The following is a 22,399-nucleotide window of genomic DNA, read 5'->3' on the forward strand; positions in this document are numbered from 1 at the left end:
CCACTCTAACATTGTATATGCAGGCCTCGCGGAACGTTTTTCATAGAGGGGGAGGCTAAAGTATTTTATTAGGTAGAGCAAAGCGAGCATAGCAAGTGGAGCGTAAATTGGCGTGTGGTCAAGGGGCGTAGGCCCATGAAGCTCAGGGGTTTTAGGCATTTAATAACGGTCAGATGAGCATCCAGGGGCTCGTCTTAGAGCCCCTGGTGGGGTCCAGGGGGCAGAACCCCCCGGAAGCTCAGGGTTTTACGCATTCAATCACGGTCAGATGAGCAAACAGGGGCCAGCCATAGGGCCCTTGGTGGGGTCCAGGGGGCAGAGCACCCAGAAGCTCAAGGAAAAACCATGCCATTTCAGCAACATTTGTAAATCACTGGTATCGAGTTAGAAATAAATCAAGTTTGAATTTTATTAAGGTGGCAACTGCTCCCAAGACCCCCCCCCCCCTTCATCATTACGCCAAGGCGAGGGAGCAAAGTGAACGAGAGGGGTAGAGATTACGGAAGGGACTATCCCCTCACAGATTTTTGAAGTTTTGTTGTATTAACAAATTACATACTTTAATTAGCAAAAGAATAATATAAAAACAAGCAATATACCGTTTTCACACTTCACTTTTCTGGAATATTTACTGTACACTTCGAAGAATATTATGGGAGGAAACGTAGCTCCGGAGCGAGAAGATTTTTCCTTTTTTTTTGTTGTCTAAACGCTGCACTCTAGGGCCCTCCAGAGCCTAAAAGTTTGTTGCAGTCTTTAGTCAGTATTTGCTATACACTTTTTTTTTCTCACTTTTTCAATTTTTCAGGGGGTGACGATCCCCCCTAAAAAAATTAAGGGGGGACGTGTCCCCCCCCCAGTCCCCCCGGGATCGCCGCCCCTGATGGCAGGCCCTATACATTATACTGCAGAGAGGCCATTATCCAATAACTCTAGTTGAACTGTGACGCCATGTCTACATACAATGCCATTATATCATTGTTACCAAGCCTGTTATTAAGTTAGAGTCCTATACAAATAACATCAACATCATCTTTTAACCTTAGAAGATATTGACAAACAAATTATAAGGAAATAGGCTGCGGCATACAAACAATAAAGACCTTGTTAAGAAGACAATGATCTCTGTTAGTTAAGACATGGTGAAGATTGAGATGAAAATTAATGACATTATAATTACTATCTATTTATATCAATGAGAGCAGAAGGTTTAATACACACCCGTTCACTGACCTTTGGCAGCGTTCTGCTGTTTAGAGAGCAATAAAGGATATTTCTATACCAAAAGGAAAGTTAGATATTCTTTACTATATAAGGTTCAATATAGTGGATTAGAATCACGTAATTTAATACTAAAATTCGATATGTAACTGAATTAAAAATGATAAATTTCAACTAATATTTCAATCTCCGAATCGATTTCATATTTTATAACATGTAGGACAACACGATTGATTTTTTTAAAAATGTATGTCGAAGTAAAGTGTTCAAACGTTAGACAGCAATACATGAAAGGATTTAATCTATACTGAAATTGGGTGTTGGTTACATATTGTGATTCATTATTTTGTTAAAGATCAGTTTATAAAATAAATTTCAGATCTCTTTTTTCCAGTTACAAAAGGCTGATCGAATGTTATCCGTTCTTAATGTGTACATTACTGTCTCTAGGGTTACAATATTCATTGATCCATGTTAAGCCATATTGACAAAAGTAATACTGTTTGTACATCACACGATTAATGTTTGTACTGGTATTTATATTACAACCAACATGCCTAATAACTATGACCCACGCCTCTGCATATTTCAGTTGTACATAATTAGAAAGTACTTATTCGTGGTGCACAAAAAGATGCTCTGTATTTTACAACAAATTGATTCACTAATCTCCATTCCTTTTCTAAAGTTTGCTCAATCTCTACAACCCACTCAGCGCTTCGTGAATCCCAAAGGTTATCCATAGAATGATTACATCAGAAAGAATTTTCTCTTTTATGGGATGTTTCACCAGTAAGAGTAATTACTGGACAAATTCTTACAATAGAGGGTACACACTGATTAGGGGTTGCAGCCGGTAACTCCGCAACGGATGGGGGCAACAAGGCAATTTGGAATCGGTGGATAGAGGGGCGGGGTATGAATGAAACGACCTATATATTCAGTACTTCACTTTTAATAATGAATTTGATATTATAAAGAGTGATTATGAATCATTTTCAATTATACTAATAATATTCTCTAATTATCATGCACTATTTCGGGAAAGCAGCATGCATATACACTTATTATGCACTATAGAAATTGAGATAGAATCTGATGTGCACATGGTATAATTATTCATTGTATTTACTTTATCTCTTGAATTCGTTTCATTCTACTTCACTCATTTTACAAGCTGAAGTCCACTCATACTAGGTTTTGTCACCTCTACTCATACTCAATAGCTACTATCAAAAATATTTATTGTGCACTTTGTGCAATAATGTCATTAATGCAGATATTTAATTCCTTTACATTGTATTGATAATGTGCGGGTAATTAAGCAAACTAAAATGTTCTACAAATTAAATTGTTTAAAGTGACGTTTAACAAAAATTTTACTTTAACAGCAGCATCAACAATAGACATTTAGAAACCGATATGAAATTAAAGGAAACGTTTGAAAGAGCAGGTGGGCAGTGTAGAAGATTTAGATATATATTGAATGTTTGAGTTCCTATAATATAAGAAAGATTGATTGTTATTCGATGAATGGTACTTAATGAGATATACATATTTCTATATACCAGTGTAGATGTAGGGGCAGCTACCCTTTGGATTGCCCCCTCCTTCCATCCAATTTTAAGGAACGGCCAATTTCATATTCTCGTTTAATTTTACCAATGAGCTAGCTGGTCGCTCTCCTCTCTCAATGTTTCTTCTTCTTTTCTTTTTCTGGTCGAAGCCCAACAAGTGTTCTTCAAATCCCTCTACTAATGCTTTGCCCAAGCTAATCTGAAGCAAGAGGATTTTGTAGGACCCAACTAATCGGGCTAAGTCGCTCGAATTGGCCTCGGGCTCTACATACACTCCTTCTGTATTCTAATAAGCACGCCCCGGGGCCCATACCAGCCAGCCCTTCTTAAAGCCCCCTTCTCATCTTCATTCTTCTTATTATTATCCATCACCAGTCCATTTGACTAGGAGGTTAAACTGGACTGTTACAATCATACTGTGTAGGGTGGAGTGCGGAGGATTGAGCTGGTCACCATTTGTTTTGTGTTGGTGTTCTCCTTTCTCTATACTGAAGCCAGTCAACTGAAAAGGGAGACCAGTTCTATTGGTCCGTTTTTTGTGCAACTTCTTTAAAATGTAAGCTCTGTTCTTAATCGATAGAGCACCCTTAATATTTGCTATTCGAGGGTCGGATTTTAAGAATCTCTTTCTAAACCTTGCACACAATTCTGTACCCGTATATTTGCAGTTTGATGAACAATGTTGCTATATGTGATTCTTAGTCACGCAATCTCCTGCTTACAGTGCAACACTTTTGTGGTTAACCCCCTTCATCCTACACACTAAGAAATAAAGGTACAAGTCTGCTTCAATAGCAGCATCCCCTGCCAAATACGCGTAGGTGGATGGAAATCTGCACCTCAACTGCACCCTTATTTCTTAGTGTGTATATGTTCACACAAAAAAGAGGTAACATTATCATAGTATGGTTAACCCTAACATAACCATGAACCTAAACTTCCATTCACTGAAAGCATTGTATTCCTGTGCATGTTGAAGTGACAGGGTTAAACTTTATTGTTTTAAGAAAGAAAGAACAAAACAGAGTCAGGCCCAGTAGACACGATTATTGAGAGAAATATGGTACGTTTATATTAATCCTGCCGCATCAAAGTGCGCCTGAAGACTTTCTGCAAATGTTGTATATGCTAGCCGTGCTAATTATGCTTTGAGGCTAAATTCGATGTTTGGCAATTACTGCCCATAATCACACTAATAATATAAATATTTTAGTATGTTTTTCTTTTACATAGACCCGAAGGTATAATAGTGATGTGTTCTGGAGACGTACAATGCGTAGCCATCTCTGCAGTTATGAGTGGACAGTATTTCCGCTATTTAAAGCCGGAATTAATATTCGGTTCAATGCTTATAGGAATAAAATCCTGCCTTTAACAAAACAATCTAACTGTTGTATCAAGAATTCTTATGAATTAATGACAAAGTGCTTGATTTTATAATATGAGCTACGCCTATTATTTTGTAAAAAATATAAATGATTTTGTTATACGCAAACACCGAACAGTCATCTATTATATTTGATAGTGTTCAGTATAATTATATAAAATACCTTAACATCTCATTTATTTCTGCTACAAGGAAAAGCAGCGAGCACGAACAATTGTTATTCATAGCTATGCAAAGTACATCATTCATCAGATTTATTTTCTTCTAAAAAATATAATTACTCTACTGAAATTCAAATTTAGGTGGCTTCTTTTAATAAAATTAATATCGCTCTTAGAAAACTATTTAATTCACTTTTTTTTAATATTTTCTTTTTTGGGGGGTATGCACATATTTTCAATAAATTTTTTCCTATCAGAACGATTACAGGAGGTTTAACGGACGTAGCAACGACTAATTATGCAAAGTGGATTCCTATCATATATTACTATGAGCTTTAAACAGCTCGCCACCTTGGGTTCTTCGAGAAAACATCAGAAATTTCTTTTTTTTTAAATAGGCAAGATTATGGAAGGATATTGTACAGCGGGCTTTGCTGTGTCCTTCTGAAATATCTTTAATGAGACATCACTAAAACTTTTTCTGGATAGTCATGTATGTACAGACTGGAAAAAGTTTGATCAAGATCGCGGATCATTCGTATGGCCAACCATGATCTTGGTCAATTTAACCCACTTGATATGTAAATTCAGTGAAAGTTTTCCCCATCATAAACGTTCTTTGAACTCTGTTGAAACTTTCTAGTTAACTTTTCATACGGCTTTTAGTTTGGCTCATGCTACCACCTCTTTGTCTCGATATCATAAATGCTATTTCTAAAAATTCCCAAATCATTTCTAACATGTTCACAAATTGGAACTTTGATTCAAGCTACGCGCACAAGAAACAAATATCCCATATTAATTTCTGACAATTAAAGGTCTCATATAGGTTGAATAAAGTCAGTCACCATGCCGCCATTTTAGAATCAAGGTTTTACTTATCCTTATTTGTGTAGAGGTTATCTATCCTATATGACTTGGTATAATGCTATCATAACTTTGTGCAATTTGTTTCTCCGGATCACTCATAATGCAACTGATCATTCTTCTTATAATAAGAGTATCACTTTACCCTTGCCTGAGTAGGAATCCAACGTCAAGGCTTGAATTCTGTTTTTCTTTCCTATCAAAACTTGTCATCAGTTTAATAGTCTTGGATGGATTAAGAGATATATCGACAACTTTTGATGACATTTTGGAAGCTGAGCGGAAAGAGGGGAATAGGGAGAAGAAATGGGGCAGCTTAGAGCGGTATAGACACAGATATGGGGTGCTAACAGCTAGACCTACGTGCATCCCATCTGGTCTGTTAGGACCAAGATGAAACACGAGATGGCAAGAAGACGAGCCGACGTGGTATCCCACCCAATTGTGTCATCTCCCATCACCATCTTCAACTCTTCTCTCTTCCTCTTCTTCCACTCTATCTGTTCTCCTTTTGATGAAGTAGGTTGCCTGCCTGCCTGCCTGCCTGCCACTCCCGATGCTCTCCTGCCATTTCCAGCTTTCTAGCTCGAAGTGTTCTTGAAACCCAATCTACAAAGTCTGCCCACAATTTGCCAACAAAACCCATCAACAGGAGATGTGTGGGCCGGTTGGTGGTAGCACCAAAACGTGCCGCGTCTTGCACGATGAACAGCGAGCGGGGATCCACTGGGTCTCTCCCGGGACGCCAGCCGCGCCGAGCTCCATTATTATCTCGCTCTCCATCACCCATCGACCTGCTCGCGGCAAGCTTTTCATACGCGCTCCAACTGCGCTAGCTCGTGTGTCACACCAACAACATTTACAGGAGGAGTCCTACTAGGTCCCTCAGGGTAGCAACCTACACCTCAACGCCTCACCTTCTTCATACCTCACTTACACCACAATACCTACCTTCAAAGAGCCCCATCATATCATATAGTCTGGTCGATGAACCTTCATAAATATTTTCATCCATCTCCCCAGAGCACCATACCTCCAAGACAGTAAACTGAACCCGAAATAAGCCAGAGAGGAAGACAGTTATGTCACTTGATGATCTGGACCAAAAACACCAGATCCTTTTTTTCTTTTAGATGCAATGAGTGTGTTTCCCTGTAAGATGTCAAAAGACTTGATTTCAAACAGCAAACATGGGCGATAAAGAGAGCAAAGTCTTTTGTGATGAAACCAATCCAGACAGGCTACCAGGGGCTAAGAACTCGAGACCTGGTGATGCTGTTTTCATGCTCCGGGGTTACGGGTTAGAAGACCATCAAACATGCCTACATCATCCCAGGTGGATCTCTCACATTAACCCTTTCAATGCTGACTGAGTTCTACTGAGACAGAATCACTAAACTGAGATAGGCCTATCAGATGCAGTTAATAGGTAAACCCGCAAAATAATACATCGCAAAAAGCAAATTGATTTAAACGAACAAAATATATCTGAGGTAGAATTAAAGAATATATTGTGTCGCTATTAAAATGTTGAATATTTATACAAATAATGTATAATTGAATAGCAGATACCAAATGGAAACATTGAAAGGTTATTTATACATAGACAATCGGGCTTACAGTTGTGTTCGTATCCAGCAAAGCATTGGGAGAAACACAATGGGCACCTTTAACAGCCACTAATTTGTATATGCTTCGTATATGCATTAGAATTATCCAGTTCAATAATACAAGTTTTCTCATTTTTTAAATATAACTTTCACTTACTGGATGTATTCAAACTTCAAAGTTTTTACAGCAACGTTTATATACACAAAGAAGGATGTTACATTGAGGAAACCATTCAGTTTAAAGGGGCTTTACAATAATCAAGCACTTTTTTAAATCTCAGGTGATCACATATCGATGGATGATCAGTGCAGGTGAAATACCTGAGTAGATGCATAAATTAGAACTTACCATTTTTTGGCGGCAGAGGGCACCATGAAATCAGCACACTCTATATTTACATATTCGATAGTATCCCATACAGACAGATATTTAAATATGTTGATGTTTCATATGTTGTACAGTGTTGACGTCGCTTGCTTGTTTTCAGACACTTGTAGTTTCATCAAAGTTATTTTATCAAGCGATCGAATTATTGTATCTTATATTCCTTCTATTGTTACCATGAATAATATTATTGATAGGAAACCTTTCTTATATTAGTATAGCTTAACAAAAGATACCAAATTTCTAATGAAATGATGTAGATGGTAAAGAGGAATGAAGAAAAAAATGTGTACAGAATGCGTGTGTGGGCGTGCGTTTGTATGTGTGGGGGAATGGGGGAAAGAATGAGCAGAGTAAGTGAATGTATGTGTGTGTGCAAAGAGAGAAGAGAGAGGGAGAAAAAAAACTAAAACTCTACAGTAATAATATCTGAAGTGTGCCAGATTTAACATTAGAAGTTATTTATTTGAAAGCCAATGGATTTTACGAGCAAACCAAGGAGCTACAGCGTATTCAGAACTGTGCTTGAACTGTCGAAAGTCGTCACATTGAAACAAATATCAGAGCGATGCGTCCTCCTTTCTTAGACTTTCACCCCAAGGTGATAACCGATCAAAATTGAAAATTGAACGTGTTTCATTTTCATTGTTTTGTTTGTGTCAGTTTGATACTGTATTTTCAATAATGACATACTTTCTCCACCAGAAAGAGGTTCACGATGCAACTGGCAAAAATACACATGATGCAGAGTGATATTGAGTGTCGGCGTAATCAGATGGGGATTTGATGAATAACGTGGGGCGGGGACAGGATCATTCCCCCTCCCCTATGAATAAAACCCCCTCATCGTGATTTTGATAGAGGTAATGTTAGACGATAATGGATGGGGTGATAAAGAGAATGATTTGAGAAATCATGAAGGTGACGAGATGAAAAGTCGTGAAGAGCGAATGATGAAGATGACGATGATGATGATGATGATGATGTTGATGTTGATGTTGATGTTGATGTTGATGATGATGATGATGACGGTGATGATATTGATGATGAAGATATTGATGATGAGGATGTTGATGATGTTGTTGTTGCTGTTGTTGTTGTTGATGATGATGATGATGATGATGTTGATAATGGTTAGGATGATGATCTAGGTGATGATAGGCAATACGATCGGAGTAATAAAAATAAGTATTGCTTTCAATTAAATACAACTACTTTAATTCGTTTCCATGATCATTTCCTTAATTTCATCACTATCATCATCCCCATCGTCATTATCAACTATTACTCTGATCATCATCCATCAACATCATGATTTATAGAGTTCGGTTAGTGCCGACGTAATGAATAGTAGCGCTACAGTTTCTATTGCAAATGCTCGATATTGCTGGTACCGTGGAATACTCCATATATTCAGTCAGAATATTCAAATCATCTTTGCATCTTGCCATTTTGAAACACTTCAAAATATCTCATTTTTCTATAGATTTCCTATCCCGATTTTCCGTTTCTGTCTCCTTCCTTTATTTCAATAAAGCATTTTATGAGAGAATGAAAAGAAATCGTGACCTGATTGCGTAATGTGAACGTCATTAAATTCTACTCTTTTCGGCAAATAAAAAAAGAGACGGGTCTTGTACTTTTTAGAGAGCATTTGACTCCTTAGATTGTGCTTTATTGTGAAGATGTCTTGGATGTCAGTGATACAGGGGAAGACAGGTTTCATTCCGCTGCTTTTGGTGCTACACACCGGTGCTCAAATTACTCTAAAGATCCGCTCCGAGGTGCTTCTTTACTTTGGAGATGTGCGACACACATCGAGCATTAATGTCAAAATACATATCCCCAGCATGGAATTACCCTCGTGCGTCAGGGGAGATGTGTAGTGGGAGGTAAAAGGCGGGAAACTGAGGCGATGTTGAGAGTGTTTTCGGTCGGCTGGTAAGCGATCGGAGAGGGCTGTCTGTGAGGCGTAGCGATACGGTCATGGGGAATGCGAGATAGTCGCGCTTGGGAGCGACTTCAAGTAGGTATGCGCGCAGGAGTCGGGCGGTTGAACGTAAGTCATGCGCGTACCCGGCGTGTTGGGTATCGTAAAGCTGGCTCGTGCTCTAACGCGTGTTGTCGCTACTCCTCCAAGTACTCAAGTATCTGACTCTTGACCCGCCCTGGCCCGCCCCTCCTTACTCATTCCTGTAGCACCACATCACCTACCAAACAGAACTCGCCGCGGCATGTAAGTAGATACCTTAATGGCTCCTTGTCACACGTCGAGTGTCAGAGGCTAATTTGCCCCCAAACTTCGTCGGCGATCTTTTCGCTGTACCCCATGTCTCTGACCTTGGTCTATGGTCCTCTCTCCTCTGCTAAAAAATGAAGTTGAAGAGTGACTGGGGTTGTTCAAAGCGTTCGTCGAAAATCAGACTGCGACCGACATACCTAACGAACGTTTCTTTCCAACTTCGTACGCGGCAGTATCAAATGGAAGAAGGTGACGAAAGTCCACGGCGGTTAACCAAAGACATAACTGTTGACAAACCCTGCCCTCTCCTTCTAACCCCACTCTCCATCTCACATATCCTTCTTACACAACAATACCATTTTAAAGCGCTGCGGAAGATTTACCATTTTGAAAGAACAAAGTCAAAGGATTGAAATTGAGAATGTTGGCTTCAAGAACTAACTTTCTTCCATCTAGGGGCAGCTTTAGGCAAAGTTAACTGTACACTCTTGATGTAGCCATTATGAGATGTGTTTTCTAATTTACAAGAAAAACAAACTAAGGCGCGCGAAAATGAAAAATTCGGTCGCCTCGCCGAGCCAGGCGCATGCGATCGGGATTCCGCTCCAATTTCTAAACGGCGCTGATATTATTACAAAGCGGGGGTATTGGAAACAAATAAACGCCGATATAATCCCTAGATATTTTCTTAGTATTTTGCCAAAATTGAGGCAAAAGCTAGCATGACAAAGCCGGTGTATATTTCTGGGGTTATTCCAAAGGGAGAAGAGCGTTCGCATTTTGTAAGGATGTTACATTAAAAATGGTAAAACCCTAAGTCAACACCACGCGAGACGGACAATCCCCGACTGAATTTGACGCGTTTGTTTTTCTGATACCATAAGCGGTCTGATTGGGGACTCCAAGATACAGGTGAACGGCATCAGGAGGATTCCCGTCGTCATGGCAACCTCATCTTCCCCCTTGTATCGCATCAGGTTCAACGCGTTGTTACATCAACATCAGCAAATTGACCTTGCAAAATTAGAAATGCCGATGGCTATATCCCGTATTCTTTTATGAGACGGATTTTTGCATGTTCCATTTCTTTATTGATACCCCTGGTTATTATGATTTACACCAAGTCTTAATCGGATAGCGTTTTGGTTTAAGGAGAAAGTGTATTGAACCAGACATCATGGCTAAACCCATGAGTTCTGTTTTTGAAATCTTGGCAAGATTGTATATTTCACCTTAAATGGGAACTTTAAATAATCAGTTTTGCCACGCCAGTGTTATCGAAAAACTTAAAAGGAATATAGATACGTCATATTGTTAATTTGTTTAAATTTCTTATGAAGTGAATGTCAACCAAGCAGCAAGATGATAGCTTTGACTAATTTTTCCTAAGGTCTTATATGAATATTATTCAATTAACCCATTGAGCTATCATAGCAGCTTTATCCATCCTTTGAGGTAATGCGTATTGTTTATTTGACCTATCATAATGTTTGCATTGTTATACTTTGCTGTAAATGATCCTTCATAAATGTGAATTTTGATTAACTTTATATCAGCGGCTATTGTCATTGACTGTTGTGTAATAAAAGAGTTTTTTGTTCCCTTTGTTTTGACAAGCGTGTACGTATAATCTTTTTAAAGCCTTAATTATTATTATTTTAAATATAATTTTCACAAAATGTGGATTAAATTTGTTAAATAACAATATTTCATACAAAGATCAGTCCAAGTGCCGTCCGTTTTTTCTCTGAATGGTATTGGCCGAAGACATGAAAGGACATGTGTTGCAATCCAATATAATTTTAGGACACCTTTTATGGTTGTTTTTTCTCTCCTTTTGAAATTGAAATGAAACGCTGCATAGTAAATTGGTATGAATTTGGAAATTAATTTCCTGTGGGTGGTTATTAAAATGTCTAACGTTGATTTTTTTTTCCCCCTTAATTTTCAGGTGTGTACAATTCAGTGGATATTGTGACGATAGATTTCGCTAACTGAAATATTATGATATCAATATCCATCATGAAAAATAAAATGTTGAACTTTCTCCATTTTGAGCAAAGTGCATGCTACGTGTGATAGTGATGAGGGAGATTTTGCAAGAATATTTCATTGAAGATTTCGACATAAATCAGTCCCTCCTAACTCGTCCTGAAACCTCGGTCCACTTAAAGAACGACCCCCTGGGTTAAGTGTATGTTGACCAACACGACTAGAGGACAACGATCAAATTGTGAGTTCGACCCTGAAGGTATGTCAAGAGGGTCCAGACTTGGTGATTTACTAGCTTGCATCAATGACCTCGTAGATATGAAGACTATCTGCACGACCTCGTAATGTGCCAATTATTAAATTCGTATTTTCACAATGACAGAGTTATTCTAAATTCAATCTGGATGGAATATTGACATGTGTCCAATGGCGAGTGATGTAATGTGTCTTTACACGGCCTCGTTGTGGTGTGCGAAAGCAGAAAGGCGCGCGAGCGTGTGCGTGTGTGTACGTGCGTGCGTGCGTGTGTGTGTGTGTGATGGAGAAAGAGAGAAAGAGATAAAGAAGGGGGGGGCACGGAAAGAGAAGACGACAAAATAAAGAAATATACCAAGTTTAATGGACATATAAATAATTGATGCATCAAATATCAAAGTGAAAAGATAGTTAGACAAAAGTGAGATATATTATGTGAGGAAAAGATTATGAAGTTAAAAGGGAATTTAACTGAAGAGAAGATAGAATACAGAAGGGAAGATGAACAAAAGGGATAACAAAGAAGGAACTTGAGGGGCAATGGATAGAGAGCTTTCATGAAGTGGGTCTTTATTCGCCACCAGCCTGGTATCAGGAGTTCCTCCAACTCACAGACATGACAGATTCGAGCAGACCCATCAAACTGACACATCATTCGTGAAATATGCTCCATTTCACGGCCGTCAAAGAGCCTAATGGAGGACGTGGTGGACCCATTAGAGGGGTATATTTTGGTGGATTAGCTGGAAATAAGGGGTCATGTGTGGCACTCTGGCTCCGCGTCGTCCCCATAACTTGTCCTCGGTCTGATCAGTCATCGGGTCTTGGACGTCCGTTGGGGGAACGGTGATGTAGCCAGGTCTCTGAGAAAGTTCGGGGGAATTGTGGTCCTGCCCTAGCCGAGCTGGACCATCAAAATAGACAAAATTGCATTGGCTTTTACCTAAAAAATAAAGATCCAATCACCTCACAAAATCACTACATTTTTTCTTCTTCGAATATACAGCCTTTAAAACCGATTTACCGCGTGTTAAATGAGTTACGTAATCAACTCATGTTGGAAGACGACCAGCCGCTACTTTGAAATCTTCAGTAGATATCGTTTCTTGCATACTTTCCTTGAATTATACGCTGAAGTCAAGTAAAGTGACAATAAAATAATACTAAGTATTATTTCATGATGGTCTTTTGTAAGAGTGTGATGATTTAATACTTTAATACTTTAATAATCTACCTCAAATATACGCAATATATTCGGGATATGTTGTACTCTGTCATTGAAACGATCCTAGCGGCGGACATTTTTACCGCAAGACATTACACTATTCTACACGACACCGGTCGATGGTTGTGTGGTTGATATAAAGACTGTCATCTTCCTAAAATATGGTTGAAATAAGTCTTTGGTAATTATCACCTTGGGAATCGTTGTGTAAATAGAGGTGTCTCGTAGCCGATGAGAACATTACTTATGTCCTCATATTGTGACGCCAGAATTCTTTAACTGATGCGTCTGAGTTCGTCTCAAAAACACTTCAACAGTGTGTATCAAAACACTGAAAAACAATGCTGAATCTCCCCCAAAATGCAACTTTGACAAACAAGAGATGTAAATTAAGGTAAATCAAAGTGATGATTGTATTTCCATATAATATGAGAAAATGATGGATGGAATTATGATGAAATGTATTTGGAGAATATAATCAGAACGATTCTGACTGACTAATGACAAAGCAAAATAATAGTCTTTTTTTTTTCTCTCTGAAAATCATAATTATCCTTGTGCTGCGAAACAGCTAGCAAACACACTTTCGTCAAAACGACAAGAAAAAAATAATTCGTATCAGTAATTAATTAATAAATCAAATTAATTTTCTTTATTTGTTACATCTCAAACGAAACATATATTGTTGATAATCTATCAGAAATTCATTTTATGTTATACGTCTGGAAGATCTGGAATTCTATAAAGCTTCCTTTTTCTGTCACATCGTGTAGAGAGGCTTATTGTTTTGGACTAGCTATGTCAAAATTACAGCGATGGTTCACGGGATTATGACCAACCAGGAGTCACATTATATTTCACTTCTAAACAAATAATTTATTCGAAATTGCGCCCTAACTATGGTGTAATATCCCAATCGGGACCGAGGTAATAGTAGTAGGTTCACGGTGGCCCAATTATTTCCTTTTTTCCCACCGTTTCAATCTATGTGTTTCCACTACCCTTACTTATATATGACTTTATTTGAATACGGTATATTTCTACCTATTTACACATTGCTATCATATCTAGTATTTTTGAAATAATGATCTGAATTATCAATCATATTTTATATCTCATTTTGTCCAATACAAAACATTTTTTCTAAGATACATGCACACAATTACACAAAATAGTGAGTAGACAGTTACACAAAAGAAGATATCGATATCATACGAAAGGCGTCTAAGGATGTTTCAAACTATGTTTGGTTATCTCAACAACTTTTTTCTTCTTCAGAATAATTACTGTTCTTATAAACTTAACAACCAAAATTGATTTAAAAGGACAATTAAAATTATTTTACACTTCTTCTAAAACCTAGCACTTACAAACAATAGTGTACAATAAGACTTCTAACAATGTGTTATTTTTTTGTTCTCACACTGTCTTTCTCAATCCTATCCTAAAATCTTATAATCCAGGAGTGCTGGCCAAGGGGCTTGAAAACATTACCAAATCAAATGCTAAATATCGCCGGACCTTTACAAAGGATTGCCCAGTTCGAGGCTGGTTCGGGGATCTACATAAATGAATCTTCTAAAAAGATGCGAGTGCAAGAAAATTAAGAAGAAATGAGACGCTAATGGCACGGATCAAATGCTTAGAAACAAGAAAGAAGTAATGCATCCCTAATAGAAAAGAGTGAGTTTGAAGGAGGCATTGCAATACGAGATGATGTCTTTTGTGGAGATTTATTTCACTTTTTTTTCTAATTGCGCACTCGCAGACGATCAGCAGACGACCGGTGATTATCGATGATGATATCGCGGGATTGTAATCGAATATCCTTGGCGGAAATCTCCTGATAGAAAGAAATATTGAAGAAGCCCAAGGACAGACCTTTCTGTTAAGGAGCATGATATCTTGAGAAAAGAGATGAAGATGTGAGGCTCGTACTGTCGACTCGGGTTCGCAGAAAATGTTTTTCGAGGGATTTATGATGTTAGCATGAACTCTCATGAAGTGATAGAGATTTGAGAAAGAAGAGGGTTGAAAATAAGCGAAAGCGATCTCCAAGGCTCTGAAAAGAGACATTAACGAGACGCAAAAGTGAGCTGAGAAACAAGTGATGTGATCTGAGAGCAACAAGTGAAAGACCAGGAGGCGCCTTAGTAAGAAGAGATATCTTGCTTGTGGTATGAACTTGAATAAAACAATTTGTTTTAGAGATTGTAAAATGTGTTTGGAGATTTATGTATCAATTAATTACACACATAGCTCGCAAAAACCAGTAAAATTATCTCCTTCAAAATTCCTCAAGTGTCATTTGGATAATTATAGGGAGTCGCATATATATAGTTTTTCGAATTCAATTGCTCTCGTTGTTTGCCATCACCGCCTGTCCCCCTGGTTGTGTTTATTTGTCTGTCTTTGTTCATATACCATCTATCTTTCTCTTAACCTTAATCTCCGTCTATCTATCCATAAGTATTTACCCTGGATCTGGATATCATTTACTTTATATTCTGTTATGGTCTTTTAACATAGAAGTAACGGTCCCTCAAAATACTAGACTCTTCTCATTCATGCGATTAATGTACAGTTAAAAGAAACTACGAGTAAAAATGAAGTAAAATTGGAAAGTTTAATAGATCAATGTACCTTTCTTTGTACAGCCTATTGAAGTTGCTTGTGGAGAAGGAAACAAACAGTACACAGGGATTAAGATATCACGCACTTAATAAATTAAGTTAACACATTCAATTAAATGCAATGTTAACGATATATGACTCAATATTAATTAATGACGAATTATAGGAAGCGCTCTCTCTCTCTCTCTCTCTCTCTCTCTTCTTTCTTTCTCTGCCCCCCCCCCCCCTCTTCTCTCTCTCTCTCTCTCTCTCTCTCTCTACCTCTCTCCCGCTCCCATTATGATCAGTCTCTGCTCTTTCTGTCTTTCTTCTATATCAATTTCTCTCTCTGGACCGAGTCAAGGTAGAGATCATCCACCTGTTTTCTATTTCTTCTGGTGTTCCAAGGAGGGCCGCGGAGACAACGGAATAAATATGTCATCGATGACATCTCAACTAAAAATGATTAATATCTTTATTGCGTATGAGTTCATAACAAACATCGTGTGAAGTCAATACACAAATTAAGCCATAATCAACCACGACCCCATCTCAGGTTGTCTAATCCAATCCAATGAAATCATGTTTATTCGACAATCGGCATCTTGTTTCCACCAACTCTCAGTTCGTAAAGTACTTTGTCATCCGGGTAATAGAATAGGAATCGGCCCTGTATCGGTGTCAGAGGTTGTCGGGGGACATGGGGGTATATAGTACCCACCTGACAGAGAGAGAGAGGGGAAGAGGAAAAAGGAGACATAGAAAGAGGAGGGGGAGTAAAAGAAAATAATACAAAAATTATATAAGTTTTACAGGGAAAAGAAAATAAAGATGGCAGAAGTGTATTAAAACAGCGAAATTCAAAACGAAAGCAGAGGGACGCGGGAAGAGAGGAAGAGAGACTGAGAAAGGCAGAGACACAGAGAGATCAACAAAAGTGGGGGTGTACAACTGAAAATGCCCCATGGATTCTGTCTTAATTTGAGATTACAAATTTATTGCGTTTCAAATTACGGGAGATGGGGCAAGTTCAAATTAAGGGACACCGAGGGACTTATAGTAAAGCGTATATAGAGACCACACACACAATCAATCTATCCTTTACCTGAGCCAACTTTGTAGACAGATTGAGATTTAAATGTCGGGTGCTTTTAGTTCAGACAAGAAAGGTTATTTGTCTAAAAGTTCAACCGTTTACCTGATCTTCATCATACTATACGTGGTTTGCCATTATTGTCTATAGCAACGTGTTGTTCATAGGAAATATCCTTTCATCTAAAACGCTTTAAAAAAAAATGTTTTTATTTTTTATTTCGCGTATCAAGGACACTATGAATTGTGATCGGGAATTAAATAAAGTTGTCATATAAAATTAAATGAGGTATTCACATATTGAGTATTGTGAAACGTTGTTTGAATTGTCATTACCCAACAAAATCTTTCTAGTACACTTTCACATACTATTAATTAGGATAGATTTTAATTCACCCAAATCAAAAATCTTTCAAATGTTAATAATTTCACCTAAGATAGATTTTTGTTGTTGTTTGGGGGAGGGGGTACGAAATTGAAAACGTTGGAGAGAGAGTGTGTGCGAGTACAAATTAGAAAATACGAATGAATCAATATTCCGACCAGATTCCATCGCATCATAATTTTTAGCATTTGCAGGCAAACAGGTATCAAGCTATCTTCTCCTTATTTTTATATTTCCTCTCGTCACTTCATGAAACTGTTTGTGAGTTACTCTTCAAACAAGACTCTTTTGATACACTCCTCATTCTCGGCACGTAACTTGGAGAACTCTTGGAACAGCGTATTGAAGTAGTCTCGAGCGACCAGCCCTTCATCTTTTCCGCATCCTTAGCAATGGAGATGATGACGAGTGGGTACCGATGGGAGCTCTACTCTACGTGAATGTCCTTGTATACCAGTCATATTTTCCATCTTTACACGTTGGCATCGCTATTAAAAATAGATCAGAATTGTGATTGACAAGCACGTCATCGGTACGCAAAATAAAGATATAATAGAAAGACAGGCAAACACATAATTTAAATCTATTTATTTTAAATATGAGGGCAAATCTTTCAACTCATCTCTGTTAGAGAGGTGAGGTTCATAAATGCAGAGAAGAAAATTAAATAACATGAATATTCAAATTCGTTATGTAAAGAGAATTAAATTCTGTTAAAATCGTGTAATAGGACTATTAAGAATAGACTGAAACTGAAACTTGCTTTATATCGGAACCCATTTGCGAGGCTTTCCCTATATATCCTGGCGCTCAATAAAATGTTAAAGCAGCTATTTTAACATTTTTTTTTTTTAATCTAGAAGTTAACATTTGCCATGCAAAATCGTTTTCTTTATAAAGATATGGACTCTACGTCTTACTTTTCACTCTCTGTACCCATATATACTATTTTAAATGCATAATCAGTCATCTTGGTATCAAATTCTGTCAAAAGAGGAATATTACGTTTATAATGAATCTATTATATCTTTAACTTGAGCTGCTTAATTAAAAAATAATAATTAATGAAGCAGATCCTACCGCATGAAACCCTATTCGTCTTCGAAATGTCATATGAAAATTGAAAAATATATTTGTATTAACATTTCTTCGAAATGTCATATGAAAATTGAAAAATATATTTGTATTAACATTTCTTTTCATTTTCAAATCATAACGGACTTGTTTTCATCCACGAGCTAACGAGGGTTTCATTAATTAGAATACACTGCAGCTGCCAGATGAAGTTATTATAATGTAAAATAATGTACTTACAGATTATAATTTTGATTAATTCATTCAGTCTACATTTTTTCTAAAACTAAGATGATGTCAAGTGACTTTCCTAATAATATTTTATAATAATGTGCGGGGGAACGCAATGGAAATTAATTAATCAAATGCATTTTGCCTTTGATTAGGAGAGGTGACTTTCCTGAGATTTCTTCTTCAAACAGTAAACACAATCCAAAGAAAAATGATTTTGAAAATATGAATCAGAAGTACTATGTTGTTTACATATTTCTGCAACCGTAGTGACATTTTCAAAGATACAATTTCATATTTAACGTATTCCAATGCTCTAAATATAGGTTGTCACATTTGCAATTTTAAAAGGGTATGTTCACCTACGCTGGTATTCGGCACCAAACAAATCCGATCTTTTGTGAATGTTTTGCCGGACTTACCTATATACCCAATGTGTCCGTTTTAACAGTTACATCGTCTATCGTTAACGGAACAAAATGTGTTTAAAATGCAGGCCACATACCTAGCCGAGCACTGCTCTTCAAAAGCAATCACGGACATAGAAAACAACCCTAGGGTGCATGGTTACAAATTTACGCGGGAAATTTGTGGATAGAAGTTGTTACGCTCAAACGGCAGAGAGAAACGTGGGCTAAATGTTACACCCCCGTCAAGTGTTTTCAAGAAGCACAGAGTGAAATAACGTCCGCTCTAGTTTCAAAACGAATGGGTAAGTGAAAAGTGAAGACGAAAATATTCTTCAGAAAAGACATTGCAGGCGTTGTTTTAAATATAATCAGCAACTGGTATCTTAAGAGCAATATATCTTGTTAAAACTTACTATTCGTTTTTTGCTTTTTGTTTTGTTTTTTTTCTTCTTCATAAAATCACTTTTATGTTTGGATAAAAAAAGCACATAGAACATCATTATATTGAGCAGACTTTTGAATATTTTATGAAAAATTTGACATGCCGTTACAATTTTTAATATCAATTTTAGCCATCAAATGTTCTTGATCTTAATTTGGATTGGGTTTTAGTACGTTTTTAATATTACGGCACGAAGTTAAATGAAAAAAGGAGAAATCAATGATTGCAGTAATAGGTTCTGAGCTGGAAAAATGACACTTAAAAGGAAATATGCGAAATCTCAACAACATAACGCTTAGACCTTTCTAGCCGAACTTTGTTACCTTCAAAGTGATTTGACCGTATAGATAACATTCATGAAAAAGAGATGATATGGAAATGATCTGATATGTTAGAGGATGAGAGTTAGTAAAACCAGGAAAGTAAAAGATTAGCAATGAATGAAATGACAGGAAAGAAAATTGAATAAGGACACTATTGAATTTCACTCCCCATTTTCACATGGACTCATTTTTCAATGCTCAGCATTATTTAAGCCTTATCTTTCACCCTTTCACACTCGAATTCAAGCGATCCATTACATTTTGACCCATGATCAGTGACTATTCCGCTCAATGTTCACCCAAATCTTATAGAAATTGTATGAAATAGACCCTAAAAAAGTCCACTTCGCCTATTTCTTTGTAGTTTTTTTCTTCTTCTTCATCTACATCCCTGTCCCTACATCATCATCCCGTTTTTGTATTTTGCTGTATTGATTCCGTGGCCTATCTTTTACTATTTCTTCTTCTTTTAGTTTTCTTTTCTGATCGCTGACTTTTAGCTTCCTCGTCATCAATTTTCATCATTCTAAACATTTCTCTTTTTTTCTTTCTCGTTATTTTTTCTTTAACATAATAATTGTCATCGTCTATTAATTTTCAGAGTTTACCTCATTATAATTTGTGTGTACCTCTTTAACTATTCACCTCCCCCCCCCCTCTTCTATCTCTCTTGTCAATACATTATTGTAATTCTCTATCTTTCGGAATTCTGTTACAAGTCATTTGTTGAACAAGTCATGAGTGAAATATCAAGTGTACACAATTCATAATTCATATTTTACATTATTAGTTTGTATATTGTAAGACAATGTTGAGTACTGATTCTTGTTTGGTTTTTTTAAGTATCGATTGAAAAAGTAAATTCATTATTTTTGTTTTGTTACGTTCTGTAAACAGATTTGTACCAAAATACTTTGTTTAGCTGTTTAAGGGGTTAGGCTCAACTAGCACATGTGCTATTATCTGGCCCCTTTTACCAACCAATAATTTCTCTTCCTGTATATGTAAATTATTGTATGAAATGTTTGAAATGTATTGCTGTTGGTAAATAAATCAAATCAAATCAAATCTTCTTCCTCTATTCTTCTCATTATGCAACTTTGTATCTACATTATCTACACCTATATCTCTATTTCCCTTTCTCCCTCTCTTTCTCCCTCATTTGCTACTTCCCTTAAATGGGTTACTACGTTAACATCTTAATCAGACGATATCGAGGGCAGAAGACGGTTTCGCCATGGTTATATCGATCACGTATACCGGTGATCGTAATCCTGCTCGTTGACTCGGGATGTTACAGTGCACGCGGCTCTTAAGTGTGTATCACATTCGACTGAAGAGTGGTCTGAAATATCGGGCTAATAGATGCAGAGGCAAGGCTCGCTTACCCTCTATTACTCTCACATATTGGGGTTAAGGGCCCGTATCATTTCACTCCCGGCATAATTACAGATGTAAATCGAGTGTTGACTCGACACTTTCACGGAAAAGATCGCTGGATCATGCACACATAGGCCTAGGAAGACCGTTACCTCGTCAGAGTCCATTTCCACACTCTCCGACTTCCTTCGTTCATTTCGTGGTTTCTTCATCATTTCTAAACCCGAAGGCGACTGGCATGCTTCTCCATGTTTCAATTCAAACATTCATCCCATTTCACGATATGTATTTTATTGCCTTGTCGATTAAGAATTATGCACGTCTTTCATTCAGCGGTTTGAAGAAGGAGCGACTATCGATGACTAGGGGCCATCGCCTTTTTCGCGCCCTTTCTGGAGTGGTGATTAACACTTCCCATATTAATAGCTCTTACAGCCGAGTGTCGAGCGGTGTCGTCTGCGTATTATCCCCGGCATTGCTCGCCTCCGGGCGACTCGAGCAAGACAATCGTTTACCGCCAACGGCCTAAATTTCTGGTAATTCTCACCTAAGAAACGAATCCCTGAAAACGCAGCCGACAGTTAGGCTAAATATACTGAATAAATTAGCCAGTATTTTGAGGAAAATGTCTCGTTTTTTGAAAGCGACGAGGATCACCTTTACTTGAAAATGATACGATATTGGTCCAATACAAACACTTGATCTAAGAGCGAGGCGGAAAACGGCAATAAATGTTGGTTGCGCCAGGAGATGGTTTGCTGAAATCCTGTCACTCATGCACTTCGTCAAACTCTGGTGATGGACATGCTCATTTTTTTCTTTTACTTTATCCATTTTGTATATCTTAAATATGACGCAACTTTCGAAATGCCCTTCTGTTTTAATTAGAGGCATATATATAGTTTCTACTGAATCTCTCTCTCTCTCTCTCTCTCTCTCTCTCTCTCTCAAACACACACACACAAATACACACACCCACACAACGCACACGCACCCAGGCACGCTACCCGCACATATTAAAAGGAAAACATACGAAATGAAGAAAAAAAATCGTTTTCTGTTTGTTACACAATAGAAAAGTGAGAGAAAACGATGCAATATATATAAAGAGTGAAAAAAAGCAGATATCCCCTAAATCTCCAGACTTTTATAGAAAGTTATACAAAATTACAATTCAAACGTAAGGTTATAACTCAGTTTTCCATGAGACCCATCCCTAAAGCAATACCAGCAATGTAATAAGTCTTCTCTTCCTGCCAATACACGAGTTCAATGACATGCAAAAAAGGGGGCAAATAAACAAAAAGTGTCCCTTCCCAGACGAGCAAAGGATAACAATTATTATTTAGGGTAACAAATCTGCTTAATTTCACGCCTATGACATTTACGAGTGATAGTAGAGACATGACAATATAAGACCAGACGGGAAGTCATGATGTGTTAGTAAGAGAGAGGAAACGTTTTCTGGAACAAAAGAAGGTTAATGAGTGGAACAGCAAGGGGAGGAAAAGATAAGAAACAAAGGGGG

The sequence above is a fragment of the Strongylocentrotus purpuratus genome, unplaced genomic scaffold, assembly GCF_000002235.5.
Source record: "Strongylocentrotus purpuratus isolate Spur 01 unplaced genomic scaffold, Spur_5.0 spur5_scaffold_5, whole genome shotgun sequence".
In the NCBI taxonomy this organism is placed as follows: Eukaryota; Metazoa; Echinodermata; class Echinoidea; order Camarodonta; family Strongylocentrotidae; genus Strongylocentrotus; species Strongylocentrotus purpuratus.